Source organism: Anguilla anguilla, chromosome 17 (assembly GCF_013347855.1).
Source record: "Anguilla anguilla isolate fAngAng1 chromosome 17, fAngAng1.pri, whole genome shotgun sequence".
NCBI lineage: Eukaryota > Metazoa > Chordata > Actinopteri > Anguilliformes > Anguillidae > Anguilla > Anguilla anguilla.
The window spans coordinates 25,627,423-25,651,305 of NC_049217.1; the positions used below are offsets into that span (position 1 = coordinate 25,627,423).

At 45.5% G+C, this 23,883-nt stretch overlaps 1 long non-coding RNA gene across 2 annotated transcripts in view; it reads left to right on the plus strand.

Moving 5' to 3' along the window:
* Window positions 1-524: 524 nt before the first annotated feature.
* LOC118217250 overlaps window positions 525-23,883 on the plus strand; it is a 31,671-nt gene continuing 8,312 nt past the window's right edge. Inside the window, exons 1-3 of one of the 2 annotated variants that reach the window (XR_004763147.1) lie at window positions 525-649; window positions 2,667-2,874; window positions 12,347-12,461. This is a non-coding gene — a long non-coding RNA (uncharacterized LOC118217250). Of the gene's footprint in view, window positions 650-2,666; window positions 2,875-12,346; window positions 12,462-23,883 lie in introns of those variants that run through there. The other variant, XR_004763146.1, reaches the window with a different exon arrangement.

A 23,883-nucleotide genomic window follows, 5' to 3' on the forward strand; every position in this document is an offset into this window, starting at 1 on the left:
TAGTATTCACCCACATGTGTTCACGATAAATATCTTTCAGGAAATTTGAAACATTTTGGAGGGGTCTTATTTTGAAGCTCTCAGCAAAAATATTCTGTGCGTCTGAGAGTGCACAAAAGTGCATGTACTAGAAAGAACATTTTCATGTAACACACCCTCAGTGGAAGCATACTTTGGCAAAGACACAGGTTTGGGCACAGCACCCCTATTCCCGATGTGATAGTCTGTTTGGGTAGCGTAATCTCAAATTAGCTCACATTAGCTCAAAAATTGCCTCAGCTTTCTGTTTCTCCTCACAGTTTCTTTGCATGAACTGAAACTACCAGCATATCTATCAGGTAGAATCAAAGTAGCATCAAATCACAATACTTAAATAATAAAAATTTGTAATCGAGCATATTGTTCATCACTTATCTGTGCGCTTCTTCTGTTGGTTTAGTAGTTGGCCACTAGGGGCACTAGACTACGCAAAGACTCGGATAGCCCTTAGCGTAATTTGTAGATTCTGCACTAGTGTTTTGTTGTGTAATTAGACGACGGGTGAACTGCTGCAGTCGGACATTGGGGATGAATGAATCTATAGGAAACTGTACCGATCCCTTGGAAATATGACTGAAATAAGAATGATGGAAAGGAATCTGAAAGACAGGTATTGGCTTTAACTTAAATTAAACTTGTTCAGCAGGCACGTAGAAATGTTTTCCCAATGGGGGTAGGTTACTGGGAGAAGTGTCGTGGCCGGGAATTCATTCAAGGCCTGCGGCATTCAAAATGCTGAACAGACGAACTTCGTAGCGGACAAAATAGTCTACAGTGAAGTGTTGCAGACGAATTGTGTGGATGGATTATTTACTGATGTACTTGTAATTCTTCACTTGAACCAAAAAAAAAAAAAACTGTTGAAGTGATTCAGTGTCTATTCGATTGCCGCAGTGTGGCGCTCCAACACTGGGACATCGTATCACTTTACCTCATGGACAGCCTGTGAAGCCTTCTGTTAGAACCGCGTAAAACTAGAACTTGAGCCGGTATACCAAAGTGTATATAAGTATATGTATTTGATATTATATGTTTCATTCGTACCGAGGTTTGTACGAGCCGCTTCAATTAAAACACTTTGGGCAACCTAGAATGATTATTTGCCTTCCCGCATTACATGATTATGATGTTTTAGTAGTCCGCTGTACTAGATTTATACACAGGTTAAATCCAGGGTTGGTACTGTCGCAAAGAACTTTATTCCTCGCGAGTCTCAGAAAGTAGGCTATGCATTTGGAAACCTGGGTTAATACAGGATAGTGCAGAACAATGATGTGCATTACTGCATTACACATCTTCGTACTGGTGGAAATCGTCCCAAAAGTTTACAATAAGCTGCTAACTGAGTTTCACGGGCAATCGTCAAAATAGTTTGCCAAATTAAGGCAGGCACACGAATTGCGTCTAAACTAAATTGTGATTGTATACAATTTAACGCGTTAGTATGCTCTAACACGTTGTTAACGACAAAAAAGTCGCACAGTCGATGTTGATGTTTGCACTGACTATAAACAATAATAAAATGACAAATAATATTTAGATTGGGTGTATTTTTGTTTTGATGCACTTTTCTTCAGCACTTCCTTTTCTAAAGCACTGGTCCTTTTTCCAGACGGGGGCGCTGCCGCGCCTGCAACGCCTCCAGTTACGGCATCTCTGCCATAATGAAAACGAGTAGTGACCCGGTTGTTATTAGTACCACTATTCCCTCAAATGAGCTGCACACATTTTGAAGGCAAATCATCACATTACTCCTCTTACACACGTTGGAAAAGAAAGAGTTTCTCTTTCTAGAACATGATGGGACGTTTTACTAAGGATTGCAAACATTTTCATCATTATAATTAAAAAGGTGGCCGTAACGGGGCAGAAATTAAATCTGCCATTTTTTGTTTTGTGTAGTCATGTGACCAGTACTGTTTATTTGATTGTAGAAAGTTGAAGCCATGATATTCCAGAAGTGCTTATGGCCGCATAAGAGCTTTTAAAAGAATCTGTTGTGTAACATTTTTTTTTATCAATAAAAGGTGACACGTTCATAATTGTATCTAGTGAGTGCTGCATTTGGGCCTAAAAAACAAAAAACAAATTAATCTTCATGTCACCGTATGGTAGTGTTTATATTGATTTTTGACTGGTGGAACTGACTGCAATGGATTACTGTTGTATGGTGTTTTTTAACTGGTGAACTTTTTTAACTGGTGAACTATACTCTCATATTTTAATTATGTACATTTACATCAATTCATACTAGTTTTTTCACACCTGACACCTACTAAATTACATGTACAGTATATGTTTTCAGTCACTGTTGGCACATGAAGTTCCTGTTGAAGGCACATGGTGCTGAAGCATTTGTTGAATGTTTATCAGATTTATGGAGCAAGCAGTGTGACATTCTTTTTATAATGTTTGTTGTTCATAGATATGCATCTTATTAATTAGATTAGTGTCTTCATATTCATGATGATAAATGTAAAAAAAAAAAAAAGCGAAACAATTTAATAAATAGTTAAGGTAGCCTAATTATGCCTTTTGTAATGACACAATTAGCAAAATGCTACCATGATAAACTGAGTGGAGGACAGCATTTTGAGAGCGATGACCATTAATCTTCGTGTTTGCAGGCTGTGGAGGTGAGGGGTCACACAGAGGGACTTTGATTCTGTGGTGTTTGCTCTGCGTTCAAACCCCTCACACCTGAGCAGAGTTTGAGTTTGAATGAGCTGCAGGATTCAGGGGGAGAAGCTGCTCTCTCCGCTTTGCAAGATCACCCACGCTGAACCGCAGATGAGGTTAGCAGCGAATTTGTGCTTCTGTCTCCATGGACACCAGGTGAGTCTGCGGGTTTTTTTTTTTGTTCCATTTTTGTTACGTTTAGATTGATGGCAACCGGGTCTGTGTCTCAATTTGTAGAATAAAAGCGCTTATGAGAGAGCAGTGGTTTTCTCTCTGTATTGAGTTTTCCAAGATTTTTTTTTCCCCAATTAGAAAGTATGGTCCCCTCACCCCCTTTAATTGGAATGCCGATTTCTGCATGTTAATGACTGTGATTCTGTATCCTTTAACCGGGGGAATTGTTTTCGGTCTTTGTCCAGTTTCTTTGCTCATTGGTTTGGAGTAAGATCAACAAAATAGTACATTATTACATGCTGTTGCATTTTTCTTGGCCATTTCAAATCATGAATATGGAAAATGAGAAAACTGGAACTTTTTTCTTTGAAATGCACACCGTTCTTCGCACTGTCCATGGTGAGATGATGAGAACGTTCCTTGAGTCACAGTCCTGAGTTCTGTGTCATCAGCAGCAGTAATAGTAGCAGTACGTAGCAGTATCTGGACGTGTGTTCACTCTGAGGTAGGTGTCTTAATGCAGTCCTAATGCTGGATGGATAGATTTTTAGATTTGTGCTATTCCGCTCTACTGCAGTGGTACATCTGTTGCCCGTTCCTCCTCACAGTGCCTGGGGTGTCAGCCGGTCTCTGGATCTTCCCTGATGGAGAGGTTAAAAGCGCGAATCGGCCGCGTTTATTTGTATTTCCTGTTATAGTGACTCATTTTCCCCCTCCTGTACCGCACGGCGGCGCGCGTTCCCTTCCGCCCGCACTCCCGGATGCCGCCGCCGCGCTGATCTTTAGAAAAGCCGTTTGACATTCAGACGCTCCTCTTGTGTACACAGCGAGCCAGGCTGATGCAGATTCCACGCTGTGAGAGGCAGCCTGTGCTTCTGAGCGTGCCCAGGAGTAATGGCTCTCGTTTGAACCCCGGCCGCATCGCACACACACCGCACACGCATTGCACACGCACCGCACACGCACCGCACACGCACCGCACACGCACCGCACACGCATTGCCCACGCATCGCACAGGCATCGCACACGCATCGCACACGCATCGCACACGCACCGCACACATCGCACACTCGGTCACAGTCACGCATTTCAGCTTCAAATCGTGGGCAACGTAAGTGCTGGAATCAGCACGTGCGCATTTTAATGATGGCTTTGAAAATCGCTGCTACACACGCACTCTGTTTCACCTCCAGTCGAACCATGGTTCATGTTTTTTTTTTTTGTTTTGTTTTGTTTGTAAATCGCAAAGAAAGGTCAATTTGGTTTGCTAAATCAGCTGGTTGTGTCTAGAAGTGAAAACCGAAATGGACAACATAGTTGATTAAATTAAGACCATGCTTTTATTGCAAACTAAAAATGTGAGGCACCATTGTGGAGAGAGATGGGATAAATCCGGATTAATTTCTGCAAATTTGTGTTTAGCTTTTGGACTTTATAATGTACTAATAGTTCATTAGGTATGTTTACAGTTATGATCATTGAGCATCCATATAAACGGTTTTGAATTGGGTCTTTATTCAGGAATGCAAGCCCTTGATATACATAGTTTGTGAGCATCAGATTCCATTTACATGACTGTATTCTATAGTGCTTACTTTTACTTTGTAATTTGACCTGCTGTGAACTGTGATAATTTTACCTGAATTGTCAGGTCCAGTGAGATGCGCTGACACTTCATCACCACAAGAGGGAGTTAAAAATATAATTTAGATTTGATTATAACTAATGACCACTGGATGGTGACATATCCTTTACTGTAGAGCTTCTGTTCTGAAGGTGAAAACCGTGTTGCCTTTCCTCCCATGTTGTGTGTTAACAGGATTGCCGTTACCTATAAAATACAAACTTATTGACCAATCCTCAGTTTTAGTTTTGCTACATTCAATAAAAGGATCATTTAAAAAATATATATATTGCAAATAGAATTTTGGATGTATAAATGCGAAGAATTGTATAGTACATTCACAGTACAGTCCTGACACCAGTTTGAATTGAGAGGTAGTTAGAAAACCAGGAGCGGGAGATTACACCGACTGTCCCCTGGGTGGTGATAAATCTTCCCTTGCATACGTCTGGTCTGACTGTTTCCATTGTATAAACATAAAGGAGATGTGCATGCTTTAAATAACTGGATTAACTGTTCTTTTAACCCAGTTACTGAAACTATATACATTTCCTTTAAATGTTTATAAACACTTTATATTTCTGTTTTATGTTTGCACAAAGCAAGCTAATGGTCCAGCTTATGGTTTTGAATTACTGTCATTAGCCTATTATGCATAGACATGAGGCTAATATACTCCACAGACTAGATGTAGATTAATTGTGTTACTATATATAGCTTTAAATATGTACCTTTAAATTATATCGCAGCGGCGCGTAAGCTGTTCTCTGTCTGAAGTAAGACCTCGAGCATTTTTCTGAATGTTTAGCTGTTGGCACAGCATAGTTTTGTTTGTTGTGCATTATTACCACTGTTATCACATGATGGATTAAATATGCTTAAATGTTTACGTACACCATGAACACTCATGCCATTAATCCAGTCCATTTTTCTTTTCCAAAGTTTTTTTTGTTTGTCGTTTTAAAGCATGCGTTTGATTGTCGGTGTCTGGTGTACGGTCCGATGTTCACGTCTGAGGGTGTGAATAGGCCGACGTTCGTCCACAACGCGGGGAAATTTGCTCCGGCGCTTCAAAAAATTCAGCGCTTTAAAAACAAACAAAAAGAAACTTCGAATCAATTCCGAAACGCACTGGAGAGAACGGGTGCGGCGTGATCCCTCTCCCGGGGTCTCGTCGATATTCATGTTGTCGCATGAAGTTGCAGTCGGCCCGAAGTTTGTTTTTTGGAGGCCAGGGCGCAGGGTGTTGCTGCAGTCTAATTCGTTTGACATAAATGAATACATGAATCTCTTAGCGTCCCGCGGTGAGAGGAATTCTCTTACTCGGTGCTGTATCGTTCAGATTGGAAATGGCAACTTTCATTACGTCTGTAATATGGGGCTGGAAGCTGGAAACTAGCTATCGGGCTGCAGGCGCTGTGCTAAGATTTCGAGAAGTTAGCCGTACTCTTTGAAGGCTGAGCAAAAAACATCACCGTCATAAATAATTCACCTGAATCTCGTTTAAATGTTTTGGAATCTGCCATGAAGGATGAGCTTGTATTTTTTTTCCTGGTTAAAAAGCATCATCAGGGATAACCAGCACGTCTTCTTCAGGGGAGATTGCGCTCGACAAATCAAGATGTCCTTTTTTGAGGACGCTAAAGAATGTTTTGGGGTGACCGGTCTTGCCCCAGTGCTGGACAGAGGACATGTTATCATGGCTTTCCTCTGTCTGTGACACCTACCCATATACTCGCGCACATACGCACGTACATGCGCTTCCTCCAAACACTTCCTGCTCTCTTCCTCCCTCTTCCCCCTCTTCCGTTCTCTCTCCTCGCTCCATTCGCTTTTCTTTCTTCAGTCCACGGTGAAGTCACAGAACGTCAGAGAATAAAGTAGTGAAGTAATGTAAAGGCCTGGTCCAGAAAGGCTGCTCATTCCGTCCCTACAGCTGCGGGGTTGTGGCTGCACATCTGGCTCCTGGTGCAGTTCTGCGGTTCTGGTGCGGTTCTGCGGTTCCTGTGCGGTTCTGTGGTTTTGGTTCCGTTTCTGCGAGTTCTGTGGTTTTGGTTCCGTTTCTGCGAGTTCTGTGGTTTTGGTTCCGTTTCTGCGAGTTCTGTGGTTTTGGTTCCGTTTCTGCAGGTTCTGTGGTTTTGGTTCCATTTCTGCGAGTTCTGTGGTTTTGGTGCGGTTCTGCGGTTCTGGTGCGGTTCTGCGGTTCTGGTGCGGTTCTGTGGTTTTGGTTCCGTTTCTGTGAGTTCTGTGGTTTTGGTTCCGTTTCTGCGGGTTCCACCGTTCTGGTGTGGTTCTGGTGCGGTTCTGCTGGCCTTCTCTGCATGTCACCAGTGCGGAATTATTTTCTCCTGCTTTGTAGCGTTTTTCCCCGTTTATTCAAAAAATCTAGAGGGCATGCGCAGCTCCTGCGGGGAGGAGAAAGGAGGGAAATGTGATGGGCAGGGAAAAATGACCTCGTATCAAACATGCTTTCTACATCCGCCACAGTTTGGTATGCGGAAGGGCAGCGATTATCCTTTTAAGTAATATTTACCGGGGAGAACTTAGGGCCGTGTGTCAGAAAACAAGTCTTTCTCTTGTTTCACGCTGCTCCTCTGTGGCTCTAAGTGATCACAGACAGTTCAGTCAGGCTCCCCTTCTATTCTTTTTGTTTTTGACGGTGTTTTCATATTCCAACAGTAATTTTTGACAGCATTCCATATTCTTTCCAGTTTACTTTTTTATTTATTTATAGGAAAGTCTTTCTCTCACACACACACACTCACGCACATGGAAATGGTGGCCTAGGGATGTGTTACAAGCTGGAAGTGTACTTAATATATGCATATATCTATCATATTGCCTCTCTGGTGATGTTTTAATGTACCCTTTTAAGGATGCGATACAAGCCACATGAATGCATACTATTTAACTGTACACTTTGTAGTATTTAGTGAGTATAATACTGTATTTAAATACTATCATAAATTGCATATGACCTTTCTGATGGCGCTCCTGATCCGATGGATTTTGGCCCCCCTTGGAGAGAGTCTGAGGATTTTTGTGGGCGGTTCTCATGGAAGTGTCTGTTCCCCTGTGGTGAGGGGGCAGGGGAATCCTTGGGCTCCAGAATTACCTTTATGAGGCATTACCGGAGGGATGGAATGTGAAGAGGAAATTTAAATTATCGCTGCCTGCGTGTGCGTGTGTGTGTGTGTGTGTGTGTGTGTGTGCGCGTGTGTGTGTTTTTAAGAGACTGCATGAGTACAGTAAAGTGTAGTAGTAGGGGTAACTGTTTTGGTTTGAGGGACACTGGTGAGGGTCTAGAACAGGGGTGTCCAGTCTTATCTGCAAAGGGCTGGTGTGGGTGCAAGTGTTTGTTTCAGTCCAGCACTACAACGCCTAATTCAACCAACTAACTAACCATAGTCTTCATTCAAGACCTTGACAAGCAGAATCGGGTGTCATAGTGCTTGGCAAGAACAAAAACCTGCACCCACACCGGCCCTTTTCAGACAAGATTGGGAACCCCTGATCTAGAAGGTGGGGGTAGCCGACACACTGAATTTGAGGGATATAAGTCAGGGTAGAGAATTGAGGTTAAGGATTTATTTGAATCATTTTAGTTTATTTCTCTGTAGCTTGCAATCAACTCGATTCTAGATTATAACAGATTACTACATCCCCCTCTGTCTCCCTTTCTTACTCACTCACTCACTCACTCTCTCTCTCTCTCTCTCTCTCTCTCTCTCTCTCTCTCAAGCCTACATCAAGATGTTCTCTTTCTTTATGTTTTATTTTAGAGTGAACAGAGGAGTGGGTGTTGCCAAGGTCAGGATGTCCAAGGAGACAACCTGGTACAGGCCTCTGGTCTTTGTTACTTAGTTCTGCACTGTTTATTCAGTGTAGATCACGGTTTCATATTCTACTATAGAACATAGAGTGAAATAGGGAGTATCAGACAATGAGAGAGAGAGACTGTGAGAGAGATGGAGAGAGAGAGAGATGATGGAAACAAACACTTTTTAGATACTTTAGATACTGTTACTTTAATTAAATTTATTATTTTAATTTCACATTTCTCACATCTGTGTCATTTGATTATAATTGACATTGATTTTATTTTTTATCAGTACACATACACTTATCTAATAAAGCCTGTTTGAATCTTTGAGAGGGCGAGGGTGAGAGACAGAAAGAGCACGAGATGGAGACAGGGAGAGGGAAGATAAGAAAGAGCGGGTAATGTTCTTATTTACTACTTGCTGTAGGTGGAGCTGTGTTTCACTGTGTGTCAGAGAGAGTGTGTGTGAGCATGTGTGTGTGTGTGTGTGTGTGTGTGAGAGAGACAGAGAGTGAGTGTGTGTGGGCGTATGTGTATCTGTGTGTGTGCGTGCGTGTGTGTGCGTGCATGACAAAGAGAGAGATTGTGAGGGTGTATGGGCCTATGTGTACCTATATGTGTGTGTGTGAGTGTGTGTGTGTGTGTGTGTGTGCATGCATGTCCGTGAAAGGCAACAGATGTGTGTTCAGTCACTAGAACCAGAGAAGGGAGTGAAAATAAAAAGACAGATTTTTGGCAGCAAACACAGGGTAAAATAAATTAATATACAGTAAAAACGAGCAGTGGAGTATAACTGACACATTGACATATGCCTGGTAGAACAGAGATAGGAGAGAGGGGGTGGGAGAGGGGGGTCTGTGGTGGGTGTGTGTTTTTTGTGTCGTGGTCCGCTGTCATCCCCCTGCTCGCGTTTGGACTTTTCTGGCACCTGCGAAGGTCCCGCGGCCCGTTTCGGAGGTCCGCTGGAGTGTGTCATCTGTTCCTGGCGTCGGGGGGATAGTTTTACATCCACAATAACAGACACCCATACACAGGGGTCAAACGGAGAGCAGCGAGCCCATCGCTCAGTGAGTAAATGACCATGACTGAGCCCGTCTGTGTGTGTGTGCGTGCGTGCGTGCGTGAGTGAGTGAGAGAGAGAGAGAGAGAGCGGGAGCAAAAGCGAACAAGAGAGAGAGGAGAGTGTGGGAGTGAGTGTTTGTGCGTGCGTGTGTGCGCGTGTGTCTATGTGTGTTTGTGTGTTTGAGTGTGTGCATGTGGGAGTGTGTATGTGTGTGTGTTTGAGTGTGTGCATGTTGGAGTGGGTATGCATGTGTGTTTGTGTGTTTGACTGCATGTAGGAGTGTGTCTTTGTGTGTTTGAGTGTATGCATGTTGGAGTGTGTCTGTGTGTGTGTTTGTGTGTTTGAGTGTGTGCATGTTGGAGTGTGTGTGTGTGTGTGTGTGTGTGTGTTTGAGTGTGTGCATGTTGGAGTGTGTGTGTGTGTGTGTGTTTGAGTGTGTGCATGTGGGAGTGTGTATGTGTGTGTGTTTGTGTGTTTGAGTGTGTGCATGTTGGAGTGTGTATGTGTGTATGTATGTATGTGTGTGTGTGTGTGTGTGTGTGTGTGTGTGTGTTTGAGTGTGTGCATGTGGGAGTGTGTATGTGTGTATGTGTGTGTGTTTGAGTGTTTGGGTTTCACTGCTGGGAAACAGGCTGGGTTCCTCGCTCCCCCTGGAGACCGGCGGGCTCTCTGCTGGCAGCGTGTGATTGAGGCCAGATTAAACGCTGGGGCTCACGGTGCCTCTCCACATCCAGGCCACCCCGGCCCAGCGCAGACGCGGAGCCCGGGAGAACGAGAGCACCGCCACTCCGAACAAGCGTCTGCGTCCTCCAGCGCAGCTACCCGCACGGACCGGCATCGCAGGTGTCCTGGAAACCCAAAACTCTGCCAGACGTCAGCCGCGTGTTTGTCTCTGAGACGGAGCGGGTTGAGTTTCGGCGCGGCGTGGAAATGCAGACGCAGCCCAATAGCGAGTGGACGTGCGAGATGGTACATGACATCACACCGCAGCCGTTTAGCAGACGCTCTTATCCTGAGCATTACTTAGCATTTGCATTGCATCCGTTTACACAGCTGGATATACACACTGAGGCAATGCAGGTTAAGTACCTTGCTCAAGGGTACAGTGGCTGTGCCCAGGTTACAAGACCAGTTTCTTACCCACCGAGTGCGGTTGTGCATATATATTTGTTGTGTCTGTAGAGACTCAAAGTCATTTGAGAAAACTGCATATTATGTTTTATATTTATATGTTTCATATATTTATTAAGGTACCGTACCTAAGGCCGAAATGAAGAGACTCGGAGTAGCGGTAACGTGCTGCTAGCGCGTGCAATAATGGCGGGCGTCCGCGCGTTAGCGTCCCAGCGTTAGCATTAGCGGCTGCGTGTTAGTGCCCGCGTGTCGGCGACAGTGCGTTAGCGTCCCAGCGTTAGCATTAGCGCCCGGGCGTTAGCGACAGTGCATTAGCGTCCCAGCGTTAGCATTAGCGCCCGGGCATTAGCGACAGTGCATTAGCGTCCCAGCGTTAGCATTAGCGACAGTGCATTAGCGTCCCAGCGTTAGCACTAGCGTCCCAGCGTTAGCGTCGGCGGCGGCGGGGCTGCTCGGCTGGCGTCTGCGTTCCGCCGGGTTTTCAGACCGGGCCGCGCTCTGTAATCACGCTGCATTGTGGAGAGGGGAGCAAACACAAAGAGGTAAATAAATAAAGAAAGCGGAGCCAGAGTGCTTGTTGGAGCATCTGTTCCCCGTTCCTCTGCTGTGAGCAGGGGCTTGGCTTCGGGCCGCCGTGTCCCGGCCAAACCTCTCCGGCTCTGGAGCTCGGCTGAATCCGGCTCCGCGCCCTCTCGCGCTGGCTGGGCGCGCTAACCTCTGTCAGCCTGCCGGCGTGTCCGTCCGTCCGTCCGTCCGTGCACGTGCGCCTGACTCCGTTACGTTATGCTCGGTCTGTCCGTCCGTGCACGTGCGCCTGACTTTGTTATGTTATGCTCGGTCTGACTGTCCGTCTGTAAATACAGTTTGCCATCTCTGCTTCCGCCTCTGTCTAACTCCCTGTCTGTATGTCAGTAAGTCTGTCTGTTTGACTGACAGGCCTTCGGCTAGCTGTTTTAATAGCATGGGTTCGTTTGACGGGAGCCAGCCGTGCACTGGGGTTCTGAGTGTGCGAGCGTGCGTGCGCATGTTTGCGTGTGTTTGTGTGGCTGTGTATGCGCAAGCGCGTGCATGTGTGTAAATGTGTGCTTGTTTGTGTATCAGAGTGTTTCTGTGTGTATGTGTACGCGCATGCTTGTGTGTCAGTGTGTCTCTGTGTGTGTATGCAGGTACGTGTGTGTGTGTGTGTGTGTGTGTGTGAGACAGTGAGAGCTCCTTGGGTATTGCTGTGCATCTGCATCTCTAGCCGAGGAGAGAGATTGAACATTGTCAACATTGCCTCCCTTCCTCTCATCTCTTTATCTCCTCTCTTCGGCTCCCTTTGCTTGCCTCCCTCTTTCATTTCTACCTCTCTCCTCTCCTGTCTCCCTCTCTTCCTTTCCCTCAACATCTCCTTTTCTTCTCCTCCCCCTCTCTTCCCCTTTCTCAGCAATCTTCAGTTCCTCTGGGATCTCATTATGCCACTAACATGAAATAAATAAAACAAACTGCAGAGACAAAATGAGAGATCTATAAAAATAACTTGATTGTAATGAGGTTTCCCCCCCACCCCCACCCTTTTCTCCCTCAATGCCTGTCTCTGTCAATTCAGTTGATTTTAAACAAGCGTTCCTTCCATGACAAGAGTACTACAGTGTGTCCCAGGCTGTTAGCCCTTTGAAGAGTAGGTTTTTTGGAATGTTTTTTTCGAAATTATAAGTCAGTGTTCTAGAACTCCATTGCTTTCAATTACATGTACCGATTGTTACATCAGCGCTAGATTATTCAGTTAAGAACGTTCTAATCACATATTTTTTTATCTCAAACTTAAAAGGGTTAAAAGAAGAAGGTGCATTCTCCACACTCCTCCTAGTCTCCCGCCTTGCCTGATCTCTTCAGCCTGTACAGTCTCCTCTTCCTCCACCCTCCTCTTCATCTTCTGTCTTCCGTTGCTGCATGCCTGCGGGATCACCCTGGTCAGAAAACTGGCTCTCTCTGTTTTTCTTTAACAGAATGAGGAATTCTCAAATCAGATTTTATTTATTCAGATGCTGTTCCGCTGTCTTGTTTTTACTCTCACTTCCTCTCTCTGTCCATAAGCCATTTGTCCTCCTCTGCAACATCTTATGTGTTTTAGATGCCGTGACTCTTCATTAAAATTACTTGTACAACAAACAGAATCAGTGTGTTTTTTTTTTTGTGTGTGCTAAAGCCCGTTGGTGTGTTTTTTTTTTCCTTTATGCCAAGTGCGCCACCAGGGTGCCATGGGGACAGAGTAGTCACTGGAAAAACTGATGATAAATACCTTCTAAAATAAAATAAGCACCTAAATATATTCACCCAATGAGTCACCAACTGTATCGACTGAAAGCCCACTCATCTGTCCTGTCCGCTCTGAACAACTCTAAAACCAGTAAAGGAAGTGCATCATATGAGAACTTCGCTAGCCTATTCGATGTCTCCATTTCAACCTTAGGTACACTTCATTTCAGCCTTAAGTACCCTTCATTTCAGTCTTAGGTACCCTTCATTTCAGCCTAAAGTACCCTTCATTTCAGGCTTAGATACCCTTCATTTCAGCCTAAAGTACCCTTCATTTCAGGCTTAGATACCCTTCATTTCAGCCTAAAGTACCCTTCATTTCAGGCTTAGATACCCTTCATTTCAGCCTGAAGTACCCTTCATTTCAGCCTAAAGTACCCTTCATTTTAGTCTTAGGTACCCTTCATTTCAGCCTAAAGTACCCTTCATTTCAGTCTTAGGTACCCTTCATGTCAGGCTTATGTACTCTTCATTTAAGCCATAGGTACCTTAGTAATAATAACAATAACAATAATCAATATATGACATGTATAAATGTAAAAAAAATAATATGCAGTTTGTTCAAATTACATTCTGAATTCTAAATAAATAAATAAAAAAGTGCCTGTAGATTTCTATTCCGTGGAGACAGACGCAATCCTCTCATGTTACCTGTGGCGGCCAACCCCCACAGTGCCAAAGAAAAACGGTGTGAAAGCCCAAACCCACACTTCATACCATGAAGATCAGCCAGGCTGGAATCAGGTGCAGGTGTGAAAGTGGCTTAAGGGGAGAGAGTCACAGAGAGGGAGTGATGGAGAGAGGGAGATGGAGAGAGAGAGAGAGATGCTGATTTGGTCTGAGGGCATATTGATTTTTTCCTCGGGCTTGTCCATGTGCGCTTGGCCTCCCATTACGGTTTGGAAACAGAGAAAGCACAGAGAGAGGCTGGGGTGTTTTTTTTCTTTTGGGGCAGGGGAGGGTGCGGGGTTGTATTGGCGAAGTGTGAGTGTGGCGGGGAGGGGGTGGGCGGTGGCCCCCCTCCAGGGCCGTGTGGCCAGTTGGAGACGTTGGGATTAGTGGGAGCTCAGCACTGTGATTACACAAACTCTCTGCTCTAATGGTCCAGGCTGTGTGTTCAGCTTATCACCACCAGGGCACTGGACCTGTGACTGATAGGAACCTGCACAGGGATTATGTGTGTGTGTGTGTGTGTGTGCGTGTGTGCGTGTGTGAGTGTGTGCGTGTGTCTGTGTGTGTGTGAGTGTGTGCGTGTGTGTGTGCATGTGTTTGTATGTGTGTGCGTGTGTTTGTATGTGTGTGTGTGTCTGTGTGTGTGTGTGTGAGTGCGTGTCTGCGTGTGTGTGTGCGTGTTTGAGTGCATGTGTGTGTGCCTGTGTTTGTATGTGTGTGTGTGTGCGTGTGTGCGTGTGTGCGTCTGTGTGTGTGTGTGCGAGTGCGTGTGCGTGTGTTTGTATGTGTGTGTGTGTGTGAGTGCGTGCGTGTGTGTGTGTGTGAGTGCGTGTCTGCGTGTGTGTGTGCATGTTTGAGTGCATGTGTGTGCGTGCGTGTGTGTGAATGCGTGTGTGTGTATGTGTGTGTGTGTGTTTGTATGTGTGTGCGTGTGTTTCTATGTGTGTGCGTGTGTTTCTATGTGTGTGCGTGTGTTTCTATGTGTGTGTGTGTTTCTATGTGTGTGTGTGTTTATATGTGTGTGCGTGTGTTTGTATGTGTGTGTGTGTCTGTGTGCGTGTGTGTGTGCGTGTGTTTATATGTGTGTGCGTGTGTTTGTATGTGTGTCTGTGTGCGTGTTTGTGCGTGTGTTTGTATGTGTGTGTGTGTGCGTGTGTTTATATGTGTGTGCGTGTGTTTGTATGTGTGTCTGTGTGCGTGTGTGTGCGTGTGTTTGTATGTGTGTGTGTGTCTGTGTGCGTGTGTGTGCGTGTGTTTGTAGTTGTGTGCATGTCTGTGTGCGTGTGCGTCCTTGTCTGCCGATGTCTGTAAAGGACCGTTGCAGTTTGTGAAGTTGTACTGAGACCCCGGGAGCGTGGTTCTGTCCGGCGTGTTATCGTCGGCGTTGTGTTATTTAAGGATGCATCACCAGCGATCTGAATCACTTCCTCCTATCGGAAGCACACCTACACAAAACGGTGATTCATCAGAAACATGTAACTGACCATTAGTTCCTATTCATTTATTTAATTCATTATTTGTTTATTTATTTATTTATTATAGTAAATTGCATGCCTTTACGGCCGTCTCTGACATTGCGGCATCGGCTTGCTCGGGCTCGTGCTACCGTACGAGTGACAATGACGCCGCAGGTGGCCCGGTGCTCTGCGCCGGTCGGTGCTCTGCGCCCGGGCGGTGCTCTGCGCCGGTCAGAGCGCTGTGTGTTTCTCGCGGCGTGATGCTGATTTAATCCTGGAGGAGTTCTCAGCAAGCTGTGCGATTACGCTCGGAGCGCGCCAGGGCGTCAGGGCGGCGCAACCCAGTCCGCGCCACGCCGCGCGTAATCGCTGGCGTCTGTGGCCCCGTGTGCAAGCTTCCGGTCTTTTCCAGGGAGAGCCTGTTTGTTTGTCTCAAAGACGGTTTGTACTTGCGGTTTTTTAAATTTGATTTCCTTTGATTTGATTTGCATGTGTGCATGAAAGAGCAGTAGGAACAGTAATAAATATGTTTTTATTTCATAAATCATGTGCCGGGGGCGGGAGGGTAGAAAGTTGACCAAGCGTATGAATGTACAAGGAATATGCGGAACGTAAAACGCTCGTGTGTGTTTAAAAGCAAGCGAACGTGCGTATTTGACTGAAAACGGAAAAATCTTTTACAGATTACAAAATAAAATTAAAGAAACGCAATGATAAAGGCAAGAAACAAGACCGTGACTGTCAAACGTACTGCCACCTTACGGCTGGAACCTGATGACCTCATCCTCTGGAGCCAGAGCTCCAGAGATCTGGGCCTCTGTTCACAGTCAGGGGACCGGCCGCAAGTTCTGGGCCCCTGACAGAATAATGTACCGGGCCCCTCGGCTTAGGGCCCCTAGAATTATTACCAGCTTACTGCCCATTTACGATGCCGCTGGCACAGTACAAGTGCCAATGTCAGATCAGTTTAGCCTTTCAGCTAAATACAGACAGATCCTCAACTAGCACACCTGTTCTGAGAGGATTTTTTCCTGTAGACTTTTAAGGATGTGTTACACGTCACACGAGTGGATGCTATTTAGCTGTACACTTTGAAGTATTTAGTGAATATAATACTGTCATATAATACTATCATAAATTGCATATTACCTTTCTGATGGCGCTCCTGATCCGATGGATTTTGGCCCCCCTTGGAGAGACTCTGAGGATTTTTGTGGGCGGTTCTCATGGAAGTGTCTGTTCCCCTGTGGTGAGGGGGCAGGGGAATCTTCGTGCTCCAGAATTACCTTTATGAGGCATTACCGGAGGGATGGAATGTGAAGAGGAAATTTAAATTATCGCTGCCTGTGTGTGTGTGTGTGTGTGTGTGTGCGCATGTGTGTTAGTAAGAGACTTTGTGTATTTGTGAGTGAGTTCAATGAGGTAAAGTAGTAGTGGTACTGGTAGGTCTGGTTTGAGGGACGTTAGTGAGCGCCTAGTTGGTGTTATAACCTTGTACGTAAGGTTTGTGTTTACATTTGTTTATCTCTGCTTCGCGTGTGTCTGATTTTCTTTCGGTTCGTCCTCAGGTTAGCCTTTTCCGTCTCCGGTTACTCTCAGTGTGAAAAAGGGTGTGGCGTGCCGTTCACTTGGCGGACGCTTGCTCTTTGGATTTGCTCTGTGATTCTGGTTCCTCGGTCTCTTCACTGAGTTTTGTGCGCTATTTTGTTCACCTTTTGTTATTTTGTTCCAGCCCTTCTAGTTTGTTGGCTGGAGTGGATTTTTATGTGTTTGATCACCATTTCCTTCTCTTCGACTCAAATTCTTGTCCTAGCCCATCGAGTTTGATGGCCCGGTGGATTTCACACGTTCGTTCAGATCGACCTTGACTCTCGCCTGGACCCTCTTTTCCCCGTATGGTAGTTACGTAGTTAGGGTGTTCCCAGCTGGATTACGATATCTGTCCAGCTGGACAACATTTTGGTATTTTTCGTTGTTATGTTTCCTGTATTATTTTTTGAAGATGACTCTAAAGGGTGTAATTCTAAATCTCTGTGGGGGTACGCTGTTCAGAGTCAGCATACAGATTAACTGTCCCAAAGTTCTGGGATTAAAGTTGCCTAGTCTAGATAAGTTTTTAGGTAGTTTTTGGTTGGGTAGTAAGGGACTGGGGTTTCTTGCCCATTCACAGTACCTATTTCCCTTTCATTTCCTGCTTCCTGTTATGGTCTGATCTAGACTGGGTCGTAACAGTTGGGGGTACAGAGTGTATTTGAGGGATACTAGTAAGGCTGTGGAATTGGGGTTATAGAGTGGGTTTGGGGGCAGAAGTACTCTGCTAGGGATTTACTTGAATCATTCCAGTTTATTTCTCTCTCTTTCAGGAAGTAAGAGGCTGGGTGAGTACAATAAGGTGTAGTAGGGGTAACAGTTCTGGTTTGAGGGACACGGGCAATGGTCTAGAAGGTGGGGGTGTAGCCCACACAGTGAATTTGAGGGATACAAGTCAGGGTAGAGAATTACGGTTTAGGATTTATTTTAATCGTTCTAGTTTATTTCTCTGTAGCTTGTAATAAAGTAGATCCTAGACTATGACAGATTATTACAAAACATTATCTCTCTCTCTCCATCTCTCTCTCGCTCGCTCTGTCTCTCTCTCCCTCTCCTTCCTACCTGTCTCTCCTTTTTACATAGTCGTGAAGGACGTGATGTAGATATCTAATTATTGGGGCTTTTAATAATGTATTGTTCTGCCTGCTAATGCCCGTTTGATAGTGACTGAATGGATTTAGTCTTTAATTAGAGACGAACCATTGGCACCGCTCACCTGCCTAGCTGGCTCTGCCTCCAGCAACAATTCATCATTGCCTTCCAGGCATGTGTCATGCCTGCATTCATTCAACAGCACTCATCCTCCACCCATTCATTCAGCCGTTCAGCCATTCAGCCGTCTCTATACCAGGTCCTCAATAATGAATTAATCATGTTCAAATTATTTAATTCATTTTCAGTAATTCGTTCATTCACTCATTCTTGATGTTCTCAGTTATAATGAATAAGGTCCTCGTTCTTCCGTTCGTTCGTTCATTCGTTCGTTCGTTCGTTCATTCATTTCTTTGCTTTCATTAATCAATCAGCTTCTCATTCATACATCCAGTGCTCAATCAGTCATTCATTTATCGATCACTCACTCGGTCATTGATCGGACATTCATTCATTCATTCATTCGTTCCTTGAAATGCTGTGACTCATCAGGCATTCGTTCACATGTTCATTGGACCCTCGCGTGCTCACACCCTGGTTATTTGTGCAGCTTTTCCCTCCTCCAGTGTGGTCGCCAGTGATGTGTTTCTGTCTGCCTCCATTTCCCCAGTGTTTCTCAGCCTCGCTCCCCGTGCATCGGGAGACCTGGCCCACATCGGGAGCGATTATTTACGTCCTCCGATCGTCCCGAATGCAGAAGTAATGTCCACGCGCTCGCAGCCAGTCCTCTTCGCGGTTAGCGGCCTCCGCGGTACCGAGCGCGCGCGTCGTCCGTTCCTCGCGCGGCAAGGCGGTTCTCAGGAGGTCGCGTTCTGGCTCCCTGCAGATGTGCAGATCCAGGGCTCGGGTCCTCTGCCAGTCATGTGACTGCTGGACCAGTGACATCACGGTGACTTTAATAGAAAGGAGATATCACACTCTGTAGTCAAGAAATGCGACGCACTTAACTGAAAATTTTTGGGGGTTTTTTCAGGAAAAAAGTTAAATATAAATTCATAAATAAAGGTGATATCGCTCTTCATAGTCACGCAATACAACACACTTCCTGGGGAATGAATAAATAAATAAACAAACCGAGGGAGCGTGTCATTGGCTGTGCAGTGGACAGCAAGCATGGAATTGGTGGAGAAGGCAGGCGGTTGGCACATTAGCTCCATGGCGCTTATCTTGGATCGGTTTGCACACCTGCCGTCCCAATTTGCACCGTTTTCTGCAAAAGGTCAAAAGGACCTTTCCTGGATCAGAACGTTATATTGCTGCCATCTGAACTCTGAATGTACTGCTAAACCAGCTGGCAGCTCTACCGCTGGGAAACGGCGCACTCAATCCCAGCTGGAACCGTCCGATCAGTCGTCTTTTCACACGTAACGGAGGGGGCTGTCGTACAGGTGTAGCTTCGCGGAGAGGCGCTCGCCATGCTAATGTGATTATTTTTCAGCTGCCAAACAAACGGAGCAGCCCGGGGGCTGCTCGTTGACCGGGGACGACTTTCCGAGACGCACCTGTAGGTCTTTCACAGCAGTGCGCGCCCCTGATCATCTTCCCCTCTCTTTTTCATTCGGTGGAGGTAGCGTGTGCTTCTCTTCTCGAAAGAAGTCCCAGCAGAAAATAGGTGCTTCATATTTTGACTACAGTTGGGTTGTCACGGTAAAGGCAGGCAGTGAACTGTTCAGGCTTAAATATTATAAGACTAGCCTGCTTCGTGTCTACTTCTTCATGAAAATGCTTAAATATGAGTGGCTAAAGGAAATTGAATCAGCTTAATTTGATTTAATTAAATTTAAAAAGCTTTATTAGTTTGCCATACCTATAGGAAATGGGGAAAAAGTGCAGACAGATTACTGATTCTTTCATCCACCAGGCACTGTCATTATATTTAATTAGTGCACCAAGCAGAGACTTGGCCATCATTATTCAACTTACTCATTATGTTCAGCAAGGTTATTACCACGCTTTTGGCTTCACATACCTACTATTAGAATGGGCATTTAATTACTATGGGTCTTCAAACTGTAATAGGAATGTAAGAGTGATCATTTTGTGTGTGTGTGTGTGTGCATGCGCATGCATGCATGTCGATGTCAGATTGCACTGCAGAGAGAAACCGCAAGAGAGGGAGAGGTTTAGATGGACACTTTGTAAAGAATGCTACACTATGGCTGAAACACCCTTCCTTAAATTCCAGTTGTTGGTTTATTAACCGTTCCTCGTCCCTCTGCTCTTTAAGTTTATCATTAAGAGTAGAAGGTGAGAGTGAGAGAAAAGGTGATTGAGCGCAGGAGGAAGGGGAGCGAAGGAAAGGAGAATTACATTGGCACTTGTTCCCCCAGGAGAGGACAGTGAAAATACAGCTCTTTGTGCAGGTGTACTGTCCCTCTATTAACCATGCCTTGGTTTCTATAGCAACCCCATCACTTCCTTTTTTTCCCCCACATCTGTGCATTACATCCTCAGCTAGAGCATCCTCCCAACCATCGCTATAGAAACGCTGGAAAATGGCTGAAAGTCTACTTCTGAATCGGTGCGATGCTTTAAAAATTCATTCTTCGCCTGCTGCTGTCCAGTTTTCCCCCCAGTTAAGATGGTCTTTGCAACATTGCGCCTCCTGCTTCCCTGAAGTCTGTGGCTGCCTGATGTTCACACACACACACGCACATGCACACACACGCATGCACACACAAACACATGCATACGGACACATGCATACGGGCACGCACGTACACGTACACACAGAAACGCACGCATGCACACATGCGTGCATGCATGCACACACATACACACGCGTGCACACACACACACACACACATATACTGTGTATATATATGTATATGTATATATATATATATATATTGCCAGTTGAGGACAGGAATATACTGTGTGATATCGCATAGATGGGTTGAGTCTCTGTTGACAGGTTGAAATTGGTAATGTTATGTCGATTGAGTTTGTATGTCAGCTGAATGGTTACATGTTTGTATAGGTTGATTTGCGTACATTCGTTTTAGTTGGCTACTCGAATGCATTCGAAGCGTGGCGAGTTAGACAAGAGGTGTGTTTCACTCTCAGTGTTACTCAGCACACAGTAGCTATTAGTAAACTCAAGAGAGTTTACATTGCTGGAAAACTCAGTGAGTTACGCAGATCACCACTGGTAAACTCTGGAAAACTGGTAAGAGTCTTAACCCACGGAGGTATTTCAATCACTGTAGGTAATCTCATAGCATTAACCACATCACTGCTGATTGCTGTTGGTTGCTAAGAGAGTAATGCTTGACACCTGTATCGGAGGATCTTCCATTGCAAGTGTACGGATGATCCAGGTACACGCACAGAACACAGATTAAGAATGCTTAAATGTCTCTTCTGTGACAGCATCGAAGTGGTGTTACCTCATAAGGAAGCACAGAAGGTTAGCTCATATTCGCAAACCACAAAGCGCCGAGCATTAGCCTGCACCCGCAAACCATCTGCCGCAGTACCTGAGCTCTGAGCGGAACACGTGATTTTTTTTATTCACCACGTCTGATGTCTTAGGGGTGCATTGCTACGAACATTATACGCAGAATTAATGCGCGATCCGTTTTTCTGTTTATCCAATGAAAAATGGCAATTTGGTCATTTGGAGAAATGGAGCACAATGTGTTCTAACTCCAACCTCCTCCCACACAGGCAGTGACAAACAAACCCAGAAATACACGGTACCATCGGAATACAAACAAACCCGATCAAATACAGAATGCAAACGAACGCATCCAAATGCAGAACCAAACAAACATGCACATGCAGAACGCAAACGCAATTGCACACACAAACTGACTCATGCGTAGACTGACTGGAAAAGAGAGAGCACGTGTGTGTGCAAGTGTTTATGTATTATGTGTGTGTGTGTGCATATTTGCCAGAGATACAGTGAGGGTTGTGTGTGTGTGTGTGTGACAAGGCGTGTGTGTGTGTCTGTCTGCCTGTGTGTCTGTGTATGTTCGCAAGAGTGTGTCTTGTACAGATGGGAGGTGGGAGGCTGGAACAGAGAGAGGGGGATAGAAAGAGGAGAGGGAGGGTGGGAGAGCGAGGTGATGAGGGAACAAGCATGCAGTAGAGAGAAAGAGAGAAAGAGAGAGGGAGGGAGGGAGGGAGGGAGAAAGAGAGAGGGAGGGACGAGGTGGTGCGACGGCGTGGTTGTCCTCTTTTCAAAAGGCTGTGTAGGGGAAGTGCAAGATGACACGAAAATCATTTAAAAAAACAACACAAATCCTCACATATTGGGAAGGAGGGGAGAGGAGAGCAGCGGGTCGGCTGTGCTGTTATCAGCACTCTGTCTGTGATGGGGATGTAATCTGAGCAGTGACAGTCCCTGGGGCTCAGCCAGCACAGCACACTGCTCTGTGTTATTATCAGCTGCTGAATGAATCATAGACTGTCTGGAGAAACGCTTTCTACCTGAACTACACCTGGCCGCTGGTGCTACCCGGGCCTTGCCCTTAACCGTCCTGCACTACACATTCCTTACTCTTAACCCCCCTGCAGTACACATTCCTTACTCTTAACCCCCCTGCACTACACATTCCTTACTCTTAACCCCCCTGCACTACACATTCCTTACTCTTAACCCCCCTGTACTACACATTCCTTACTCTTAACCCCCCTGCACTACACATTCCTTACTCTTAACCCCCCTGCGCTACACATTCCTTACTCTTAACCCCCCTGCACTACACATTCCTTACTCTTAACCCCCCTGCACTACACATTCCTTATTCTTAACCCCCCTGCACTACACATTCCTTACTCTTAACCCCCCTGCACTACACATTCCTTACTCTTAACCCCCCTGCACTACACATTCCTTACTCTTAACCCCCCTGCACTACACATTCCTTACTCTTAACCCCCCTGCACTACACATTCCTTACTCTTAACCCCCCTGCACTACACATTCCTTACTCTTAACCCCCCTGCACTACACATTCCTTACTCTTAACCCCCCTGCACTACACATTCCTCACTCTTAACCCCCCTGCACTACACATTCCTTACTCTTAACCCCCCTGCGCTACACATTCCTTACTCTTAACCCCCCTGCACTACACATTCCTTACTCTTAAACCCCCTGCACTACACATTCCTTACTCTTAACCACCCTGCACTACATATTCCTTACTCTTAACCCCCCTGCATTACACATTCCTTACTCTTAACCCCCCTGCACTACACATTCCTTACTCTTAACCCCCCCTGCACTACACATTCCTTACTCTTAACCACCCTGCACTACATATTCCTTACTCTTAAACCCCCTGCACTACACATTCCTTACTCTTAACCCCCCTGCACTACACATTCCTTACTCTTAACCCCCCTGCACTACTCATTCCTTACTCTTAACCCCCCTGCACTACTCATTCCTTACTCTTAACCGTCCTGCAGTACACATTCCTTACTCTTAACCCCCCCTGCACTACACATTCCTTACTCTTAACCATCCTGCACTACACACTCCTTACTCTTAACCCCCCTGCACTACACATTCCTTACTCTTAACCCCCCTGCACTACTCATTCCTTACTCTTAACCCCCCTGCACTACACATTCCTTACTCTTAACCCCCTGCACTACACATTCCTTACTCTTAACCCCCTGCACTACACATTGCTTACTCTTAACCCCCCTGCACTACACATTCCTTACTCTTAACCCCCCTGCACTACACATTGCTTACTCTTAACCCCCCTGCACTACACATTCCTTACTCTTAACCCCCCTGCACTACACATTCCTTACTCTTAACCCCCCTGCACTACACATTGCTTACTCTTAACCCCCCTGCACTACACATTCCTTACTCTTAACCCCCCTGCACTACACATTCCTTACTCTTAACTGTCCTGCACTACACATTCCTTACTCTTAACCCCCCTGCACTACACATTCCTTACTCTTAACCATCCTGCACTACTCATTCCTTACTCTTAACCCCCCTGCACTACACATTCCTTACTCTTAACCCCCCTGCACTACACATTCCTTACTCTTAACCCCCCTGCACTACACATTCCTTACTCTTAACCCCCCTGCACTACACATTCCTTACTCTTAACCCCCCTGCACTACACATTCCTTACTCTTAACCGTCCTGCAGTACACATTCCTTACTCTTAACCCCCCTGCATTACTCAAGCCT